Source organism: Manihot esculenta, chromosome 16 (assembly GCF_001659605.2).
Source record: "Manihot esculenta cultivar AM560-2 chromosome 16, M.esculenta_v8, whole genome shotgun sequence".
Lineage (NCBI taxonomy): Eukaryota > Viridiplantae > Streptophyta > Magnoliopsida > Malpighiales > Euphorbiaceae > Manihot > Manihot esculenta.
Genome location: NC_035176.2, coordinates 70,510 through 81,556, shown reverse-complemented (window position 1 = coordinate 81,556; position 11,047 = coordinate 70,510).

Here is an 11,047-nt window from a genome sequence, read left to right as displayed (position 1 = left end):
GACTGACTGAAAATAAAAGTTCAGATATGCACCCCTACACCTAAATCATGCATTGTCCTCAATGTATAGGAAATATTAAAATGCAAAAGGAAACTGAGTACTCCCCTGGGTGAGGTGTGCATGGTGCAATCCATTTGATCAAGGCTCAAGTAATTGGGGAAGGGAAAAGAGTCCCAACTGCATTGATCAAAAAGTGTAGCACGCCCTTTGATTTGGTCATAGCCTGACCGCGGTTGTCGAAGCCGGTCAAAAATAACCTTTCTGATTATCAACAATTTTATATTTGCAGATAGTGGTGAAAGGATCAAATCCACATAGAATTGAGAACTTACCTATTTCTCTTTTTATGACCAAGAAAACAAACTGAAAATAAACTAAAAATGAGATAAAAACTGAAAGAGGGATAAAACGAGTTAAACTGAAATTGGGATTAAAAACTGTCAACAAAATAACAGGGGGGAGGGTTGAGACTGATTGTAGTAAACTAATAATGAGAATAATAATGGAAAGCAAATAATTAAATAAAAAGTAATGAATAATGAGAAATGTAATACCCGGCTAAATCCCGGCATCGAAATTCCTACCGTCCGGTGGAATCTCGAATGTCGGAGCTTTTTAGAAGGGTAAAGCAAAGGTTTTCTAAAATGTTTTCACATGATTTCATGGTTTTAAATGAAAAGGATTTGAGTTTTGGAGAGAAAAGACCAAGGAGGCATTTGCCAGGTTCGGCCGCCGAAAGTGAAGTTCGGCCGCCGAACATTGGGCTGTTTCGGGAGCGCTTTTGGCCTCCGAAAGCTTTGTTTGAACAAACCAAGGTTCGGCCACTGAACCTTAAGTTAGGCCACCGAACATTGGCTGGTTTAGGGGGCACGTTAGGCTGCCGAACATGGTGAAGTTGCGAGAGCGACTTTGGCCGCCGAAGGTGGTTGACCGGCCACCTATAAAAGAGCCCTCAGACCGAAAATGGGTGAGTTTTCTCCCCATTCTCGAGCTAAGGTGAGTTCATGTCCTCCTTTGGTTGATTTCATGTTCTTTCTTCAATCTTCCAAGGTTTTTATGAGTTTCCTTTTGGGTTTTGAAGTTTTAAAGCTTAAATCGAAGTTTTGGAGCTTGGAGCCCCGAGGAGTTTGATTTCTCACATCTCCAAGTTAGGGATCGCACCAACTCTCGATCTTCAAGAGGTAAGTGTAGATCTTGGCTTTCCTTTATGTTTTAATGGAGTTTTAAGAGGTTTTAATGCTTGTGTATGGGTAGATATGCATGTTAGGGTTTATGTGGGTTTTATGCCCAATGTATGTTTATGTAATGATTGTTAGGGGTGTAGACTAGTGTTTATGCCCTATATGCATGTGGGAGAGTGTATGCATGTTTTGGGTGTTTGGAAGGGTTGAGAGGCTTGTTTGTGCATGAGGCTGAGTTCTGGATGAACTCAGGTTCGGCAGCCGAAGCGACTTTCGGCCGCAGAACCTGCCTGTGGTGGCTTGATTTGGCTGCCGAACCCTGCCCTAGAAAGTTGGACTTTCGGCTCTGGAAAGGACTTTTGGCCGCCGAAGGTGCCGCCAAAAGTGGCTGAGTTTCGGCTCTGGAGGGACTTTCGGCCGCCGAAAGTGTCCTGTCTAGCCTTTTCTTGGGTGTTTTCTATGCATGCTTTGGTGATGTTTTAGGGGGTTTTTGGGAAGTTGTTTATGAGTTATTAGAGTGTGTTTGGCACCTCATTCGAGTCCACCTGTGTAAGATCGGACCCGAGGGATCGAGGAGGCCATCAGTGATAGTTGTTGCAGAGTCAGTCCAGCGTCTGCCAGATGTGAGTAGAACTAAACCTAATATTTTATTTTAAGAAATCAAATGCCTAAAGCATGTTCATGCATCATGTTATATGTAATAGGGTGATTGCACTAGTTTCACGAATATGACGCATTGCATTATTTACTGTTGATGTGGATGGACCAAGGCGACTTCAATAGCCCATAGATCTGTCATGATTGAAAGTCCTGTGTGAGTCCTTTGAGAGCCGGGCATTTAGATGGATAAGTCCTGTGTGAGCCCTTTTAGGGTCGGGCACCATGTTATGATTGAAAGTCCTGTGTGAGCTCTTTGTGGACCGGGCACTAGTGAAAGTCCTGTGTGAGCTCCTTTGGGGGCCGGGCACCGACAGAGGGAGTTTTGAGGTCATGTCCAATCCGTGATGTGAATTGTTTGTGCTGTGACGCATTTCATGAATGCATGTAATTAATGAACTATTTTTATTGTTTCTACTCACTAGGTTTTTAGCTCACCCCTCTCCTGTAACTACCCGAAAACCGAACCGCTATCGGCGCTAGGATCCAGATCGACTTAAGGTCGCCGTGACCCGTAGCAAACCTGACATACATCTTGTAACACTGGTATAATCCCATACATGATCAAACATAATATAAAAACTTTAACTTTTTCACATATACCAAGCTTGACTGCATGCACTAACACTGAAAACATAAAACCCCTTACTGGAGCCCTCATCAAATGCTCCAGTTGGGTCAACATATCATACGTCAAGCTTGGCTTATCATGCCTCATCATTAAACGTTCAATAAAGATCATGCATAACAAGGGATTAACCATAGACTAGGCCAAAGCACAACTCTATCCATTACATGACATTATATATCTATTCTTTTACATAAATACATAACTTTACATTACTTCATGTCCACTTCCATACTTCTATACATAAACCTGACCATAGCCATAACCTACTGACCTCCTGAACTATCTCTGACCCTGCAAACCTAGGGTTAGGGGAGAGGGGTGAGCTAAAAAGCCAGTGAGCAGAACAGTAAAACATTATATTAAAACATTTGCTGTCATGAAATGCGTCATATCACAAACAATACACATCAAGGATGGACTTGTCACCAATAGCCCTCTACATAAAATACCATGTCCAACTGTGCCAGGGGCGATACGGCCACACCTGGTCTTCTCTTACATGTAACATATCATAACATGTCCAACTGTGCCAGGGGCGATACGGCCTCACCTGGTCTTCTCTTACATATAACATATTGCCAGGGGCGATACGGCCTCACCTGGTCTTCTCATCTCATATCATGTCATGTCATATCATATCATCTCATATCATATCATCTCATACGAGGGCTAATGGATCATTCAACACCCATCCACATCAACAACATAATATGCAATGCAACATATTCGTGAGTTCTAATGCAAAACAACCTAATACATATCATGGCATTCGTGATGCATGGAACATGCTAAAACTTTCATTTACTTTAAAATAAAAGAAATTATGTTCTACTCACCTCTGGCTAACGCTTTACTATCCCTGGAGCAGCTAACTCACTGTTGATCACCTCGGTTCCTCAGGTCCGATCCTACACAGGTGGACTCAAATGAGGGACCAAACATACACTAACATGACTCTAAACATCCCCCCAAAAACCCCCCTAAAACATCACCAAAGCATGCATAGAAAATACCCAAGAAAGGGCTGAATAGGGCACTTTCGACGGCAGGTTCGGCGGCCGAAAGTCCCTCCAGAGCCGAAACTCAGCCACTTTCGGTGGCACCTTTGGCGGCCGAAAGTCCTTTCCAGAGCCGAAACTCATGCATGTTCGGCGGCACCTTCAACGGCCGAAACTCTCCTCCAGAGCCGAAAGTCCAACTTTCGGGGGCAGGGTTCGGCAGCCAAAAGCTTGCCTCCACAGGCAGGTTCGGCGGCCGAAAGTCCCTTCGGCTGCCGAACCTGAGTTCTTCCAGAGTGGGAGAACTCAGCCTCCACATGCACAAACAGCTTCCAAACCTTTGAGTAAGAAAGGATTTGAGTTTTGAAGAGAAAAGACCAAGGAGCCTTTTGCCAAGCTTCGGCCGTCGAACATGGGAAGGTTTTGGGAGCGCTTTTGGCCTCCGAAAGTTTTGGCGGAACAAACCAGGTTCGGCCGCCGAAAGTGAGGTTCGGCCGCCGAACATGGGGTAGTTTAGGGTGCAGCTTTGGCCGCCGGAAATGGTTGACCAGGCCACCTATAAAAGGCCCCTTATCCGGATTTGAGGTGAGTTTCTCTCTCTTTTCGGGTATAGGTGAGTTCTTGATCTCCTTTAGTTGATTTCAAGCTTTTTCTTCAAATCTTTCAAGGTTTTCATGAGTTTTATCCTTGTTTTGAAGAGTTTGAGCTTTGAGCAAGGATTTGGAGCTTGGAGACTTTGGAGACTTTGGAGCTTGGTTTCTCCATATCTCTAAGTTTGGTATCATCTCTCCTCTCGTTCTTCAAGAGGTAAGTGTTGATCCTTGTGTTTTATGATGTTTTAAGTGAGTTTTATGAAGGGAAAAGAGTTAGAATTGCATGAGTTGCATGAGTTGTGCATGGGAGGGTTTATGTACCCTTCATGCTTTATGTAACGACCCGAAAATCGGACCGCTACCGGCGCTAGGATCCAGGTCAGCTTAAGGCCGCCGGGACCCGTAGCAAGCCTGACATCTAACCTGTAAACCTGTATAATCCCATACATGATCAACAACATACACAAAAATTTAAAACTTTTCTTCCATTCATATGCCAACTCAACCTGTGCATGCACTATCATAATCATAACATTGATCCCTCAGTGGGATCTCATCAGTGCCCCCAATGGGTGACATAACATATGCTGAGTTGGTTTACAAAAACATCATAAAATCTCTAAGATCATGCATAAAAAGGGATAACAACATTCTATGGTCAAGCACACCTCTAATATCCATAAACATCATCTCATACATATCTATACTGATTAAGACGTTACATTACAATTTGATCATGTCCATTGCTAGCTATTATATAAACATGACTTCTTTACTCTATCCGGACTCCTGCTCTATACTGTACCTGCAAGCCTGGGGGTTAAAAGGGAGAGGGGTGAGCTAAAAGCCCAGTGAGTTGAACTATAAAACGTAATAACACTATGCTCCAATGAAATGCATCATAACACAGACAATTCACATAAGGGTTGGGTGAACTTGTCACCAATTAGTCCAAGTTAACTCTGTGCCAGGCCGTAGCATGGGGTCCTGGTCTTCCTGTCTTACATACATTACTCACCATTATCCCAGGGCCTCCTCTGGGCTCCTGGTCTTCGAGTCCCATTACCGTGCCAGGCCGTAGAATGGGGTCCTGGTCTTTCCTTACTCTGTGCCAGGCCGTAGAATGGGGTCCTGGTCTTCCTGTCATGGACTAATTGGGTCATCCAACATTCACCCACATCAACAACAATCGATGCAATGCGGCATATTCGTGAAACTAATGCAATCATCCTATTGCATAATCATGATGCATGGAATATGATAAAACATTTAATTTAAAAGATTAAGTTTAGTTCCACTCACCTCTGGCTGACTCTGACAACACCGAAGCAGCTGAACTCACTGCTGGGGTCCTCGGTTCCTCGGGTCCGAACCTACACAGGTGGACTCAAATGAGGGACCAAACATACCTGAACATAACTATAAACTACTCCCCAAAAACCCCCCAAAACATCATGAAACAACCATACAAAAACATGCAAGGAAGGCCTGGACAGGGCACTTTCGGCGGCAGGTTCGGCGGCCGAAAGTCCCTCCAGAGCCGAAAGTCAGGCAGGTTCGGCGGCACTTTCGGCGGCCGAAACTGCCAGACAGAGACGAAAGTCTCCCTTTCAGGGGCAAGCTTCGGCAGCCGAAAGGCTGCCTCCCCAGCCATGTTCGGCGGCCGAAAGTCCTTCGGCTGCCGAACCTGGTTTCTGCCAAAGGGCAGAAACTAGGCTCCCTTTGCACATTTCGCCTCCAAACCTTTTCAACATGCAACAAACCTATTCTACAACACACAACCACAAGCATACATGTTCCTAGGGGCCTCAAACCAACATAAACCCCATCTACAACACATCAAGAAGCTCACATTGTTCATGAACATACATTTATACCCATAAACATAACCATAACCTATACATGCATTCTACCCCATAGATCTACTGAAAACTTACTTAAAACATGCAATGAGCTTAAGATCGGCTCTTACCTCTTGAAGATCGAGAGAGAGACGACCTAAACTCGATGTTGGGAGCAATTGGGTTCTTGAACCTCCAAGCTCCAAAACTTTGCTCAAAAGCTCAATTCTTCAAAAATAAAGTTAAAACAAATAAAAATCTTGAAAGATCTAGAGGAAAGACGTCAAAGATGGGTGAGGGGCGGCGGAGACTCACCTTGGCCGATAATGGGGAAAAGCTCGCCCGTTTTCGGCTAAGAGACCCTTTTATAGTGGCTGGCCAGACCACGTTCGGGGGCCGAATGTGCCTCCGCATGCATGCCATGTTCGGCGGCCGAACCTGGACTTCCCTCACTTATGCTTTCGGGGGCCTAAAGCACACCCGCAATGCATGCATGTTCGGCGGCCGAACTTGAGGTTCGGCGGCCGAACCTGAGTTTTCCTCCAATGCTATTTTCATGCAAAAACTCATCTTCTTTCATGCTTAAAACATAAAACACATTAAAACATTTCATAAAAACATGGTTCTACCCTTCTAGAGGTCTCCGACATCCGAAATTCCACCGGACGGTAGGAATTTCGATACCGGAGTCTAGCCGGGTATTACACTTTATGTATGCTATATGAGGTTGTTTGTTGGAGTTTAAGTTGTTTTAAGCTTCTTTATGCTTGTTGTTGAGGTTATGCATGTTTTTGAGAGGTTGGATCCATGTTTTGGGTGTTTGGAAGGTTGGGAGGCTTGCTTGTGCACGAAGCTGAGTTCTGGATGAACTCAGGTTCGGCAGCCGAAGGTGGTTTCGGCCCCCGAACGTGCCTATGGAAGCTTGCTTTGGCCGCCTAAACCTGCCCCTGAAAATGGACTTTCGGCTCTTACCTCTTGAAGATCGAGAGAGAGACGACCTAAACTCGATGTTGGGAGCAATTGGGTTCTTGAACCTCCAAGCTCCAAAACTTTGCTCAAAAGCTCAATTCTTCAAAAATAAAGTTAAAACAAATAAAAATCTTGAAAGATCTAGAGGAAAGACGTCAAAGATGGGTGAGGGGCGGCGGAGACTCACCTTGGCCGATAATGGGGAAAAGCTTGCCCGTTTTCGGCTAAGGGACCCTTTTATAGTGGCTGGCCAGACCACGTTCGGGGGCCGAATGTGCCTCCGCATGCATGCCATGTTCGGCGGCCGAACTTGGGGTTCGGCGGCCGAACCTGGACTTCCCTCACTTATGCTTTCGGGGGCCTAAAGCACACCCGCAATGCATGCATGTTCGGCGGCCGAACTTGAGGTTCGGCGGCCGAACCTGAGTTTTCCTCCAATGCTATTTTCATGCAAACACTCATCTTCTTTCATGCTTAAAACATAAAACACATTAAAACATTTCATAAAAACATGGTTCTACCCTTCTAGAGGTCTCCGACATCCGAAATTCCACCGGACGGTAGGAATTTCGATACCGGAGTCTAGCCGGGTATTACACTTTATGTATGCTATATGAGGTTGTTTGTTGGAGTTTAAGTTGTTTTAAGCTTCTTTATGCTTGTTGTTGAGGTTATGCATGTTTTTGAGAGGTTGGATCCATGTTTTGGGTGTTTGGAAGGTTGGGAGGCTTGCTTGTGCACGAAGCTGAGTTCTGGATGAACTCAGGTTCGGCAGCCGAAGGTGGTTTCGGCCCCCGAACGTGCCTATGGAAGCTTGCTTTGGCCGCCTAAACCTGCCCCTGAAAATGGACTTTCGGCTCTGGAAGAGACTTTCGGCCGCCGAAGGTGCCGCCGAAAGTGCCTGAGTTTCGGCTCTGGAGAGGGAGTTCGGCAGCCGAAGGTGCCCTGTCCAGCCTTCCTTTGCCTGTTTTTCCATGCATACTTATGATGTTTTAGGGGGTTTTTGGGGAGATGTTCAGAGCTTTGTTAGAGTTTGTTTGGTACCTCATTTGAGTCCACCTGTGTAGGTTCGGACCCGAGGAACCGAGGTGTTTGGCAGTGTGAGCTGCCCCAGAGTTAGCTAGTGCAGAGTTAGCCCAGCAGTTGCTAGAGGTGAGTGGAACTAAACTATGTTTTAAAGTAAATGAATGTTTTAGCATGTTCCATGCATCACGAATGCCATGATATGTATTAGGTTGTGTTGCATTAGAGCTCACGAATATGTTGCATTGCATATTATGTTGTTGATGTGGATGGATGTTGAATGATCCATTAGCCCTCGTATGAGATGATATGATATGATATGATATGAGATGAGAAGACCAGGTGAGGCCGTATCGCCCCTGGCAATGTGTATATGTAAGAAAAGACCAGGTGAGGCCGTATCGCCCCTGGCACAGTTGGACTGTAAGAGAAGACCAGGTGAGGCCGTATCGCCCCTGGCATAGTTGGACATGTATGACATGTAGAGGGCTATTGGTGACAAGTTTATCCTTGATGTGATGTACTTGTGATGTGATGCATTTGTAATACCCGGCTAGATTCCGGCATCGGAATCCCTACCTTCCGGTGGAATCTCCGTTGGAATCTGGAATTCTGACGACGCCAGAGGCTTCTAGAGGGGGTAAAATGTGTTTTCTAAAATGTTTTCACATGATTTTATGATTTTGACTGAAAAGAAATTGAGTTTTGAAAAGAGTAGGCTAAGGAGGCAATTGCCAGGTTCGGCCGCCAAAAATCAAGTTCGGCCGCCGAACATGGGGCTGTTTCGGGAGTGTTTTAGGCTTCCGAAAGTGTTGAGGGCAGAAACCAGGTTCGGCCGCCGAACCTCAAGTTCGGCCGCCGAACATGCATGAGATTAGGAGGCACGTTAGGCCGCCGAAGGAGGTTTAGCTGGCCACCTATAAATGGCCCTCAGACCGGAAATGGGCGAGTTTTCTCCCCATTCTCGAGCTCAGGTGAGTTTAAGCCCTCCTTTGGTCATTTTCATGATTTCTCTACCCATCCCTCAAGTTTTCATGAGTTCTACCCTTGTTTTGAAGTTTTGAAGCTTAAATAGAGGTTTTGGAACTTGGAGGCTTTTGGAGCTCGGATTCTCCACACCTCCGAGTTAGAGATCGCACAACCCTCGATCTTCAAGAGGTAAGTGTAGATCTTGGCTTTCCTTTATAATTTAATGAGTTTTAAGGGACTTTTATGAAGTTTTAATGCTTGGTATGGGTAGATATGTATGTTTAGGTTTTTGTGGGTTTTATGCCCAATGTATGTTTACATGGTGTTTGTGTTGAGGAGTTTATGTTTGATTATGCCCTATATGCATGAGGGAGAGTGTATGCATGATTGGGAAAGAGTAAGTGAGGTTATGGGTTGTTTTCATGGTTTTGGCTTATGTGGGTCATAAGCTATTTATGTATGTATTTTGATGTTCTTGGTTGGAGTTTAAGCTAGTTTTAAGCTCCATTATGCTTAGTTAAAGGTCTATGCATGTTTTTAGAAGGTTAGATGCTTGTTTGGGGTGTTTGGTATGGTTTGGGAGGCTGAAGTGCACGAGAGGCTGAGTTCTGATGAACTCAGGTTCGGCCGCCGAAGGTAGTTTCGGCCGCCGAACCTGCCTTTGACTGCATGGTTTGGCCGCCTAACCTTGCCCCCGAAAGCTGTGTTCTGGGTCTGGAGTAGACTTTCGGCCGCCGAAGGTAATGTTCGGCCGCCGAAGGTGCCTAACTTTCGAATCTGGAGTGAGGGTTTGGCCGCCGAAAGTGCCCCCGAACCTGCATGGCTTTTGGCTCTGGAAGGGACCTTCGGCTGCCGAAGGTGCCGCCGAAAGTGCCCTGTCCAGCCCTTTCTTGAGCATTTTCTATGCATGTTTAAGTGATATTTTAGGAGGTTTTTGGGGAATTGTTTATGAGTTGTTAGAGTGTGTTTGGCACCTCATTCGAGTCCACCTGTGTAGGATCGGACCCGAGGGACCGAGGAGGCCATTAGTGATAGTTGTTGCAGAGTCAGTCAGAGTCTGCTAGAGGTGAGTAGAACTAAACTTAATCTTTTACTTTAAGAAATCAAATGCCTAAAGCATGTTCATGCATCATGATGATTTTAGTAGGTTGATTGCACTAGTTTCACGAATATGGCGCATTGCATATTATGATGAATATGATGATGTGGATGGACCAAGGCGACCCCAATAGCCCTAGTGATGTTGTAAGACCTGGCCGGGCCAGGCATACACATTCAGTTGTTGTAAGACCTGGCTGGGCCGGGCATACTGTGGTTGTAAGACCTGGCTGGGCCGGGCATACTGATACTGGAGGGAGTTGGTGGTCAGGTCCAATCCGTGATGTGAATTGTTTGTATTGTTTGTGCTGTGACGCATTTCATGAAAGCATGTAATTAATGAACTGTTTTTACTGTTTCTACTCACTGGGCTTTTTAGCTCACCCCTCTCCCCTAACCCCAGTGTTGCAGGTCTGAGGAAGATTGAGAAGTCTCAAGGGTAAAAGCTATGGCTTGTATCATATTAGTATGTTAGTGTGGACATGTATTATAAATTGATATAATGAATTGTAAGGTAATGTAATGTAAGTATAGTAGAGTTGTTATATGTATTAGTATTGTGCTTGGCCCTAAGACTTGGTTAGTCCCTGTTAGTACATGATATATGTTATGTTTTTAATTTTGAGTTGCGAACTAAACTTGTGGCATGTGATTGATTACCACGCTAGAGTATTTGATGAGGACTCTAGTGGAGGTTTTATGGTTCTATGGTTTCAATGCATGCACAGGCCAGGTTTTAGTTCTTTGGATGTGATCCCAGCTTGATGTATGCTATGTTGACCCAGCTAGAGCATTTGATGAGGGCTCTAGTAAGGGGTTCTTTATGTTTCCAGTTATGTCGCATGCAGGTTAGGCTTGGGATGTACATCAGATGTTTAAGTTTTCATGTTAATGTTTTGATCATGTATGGGATTTAACCAGGTGATAGGAGTATGTTTGGCTTGCTACGGGTCCCGGCGGCTTTAAGCCGATCTGGATCCTAGCGCCGGTGGCGGTTCGGGCCGTTACAGAGGGGTACCAGTTTCCGGGCTGTTACAGCATTCATGATGGCATATGTTTTAATGTTTTTATAGTTCTGCTCACTGGG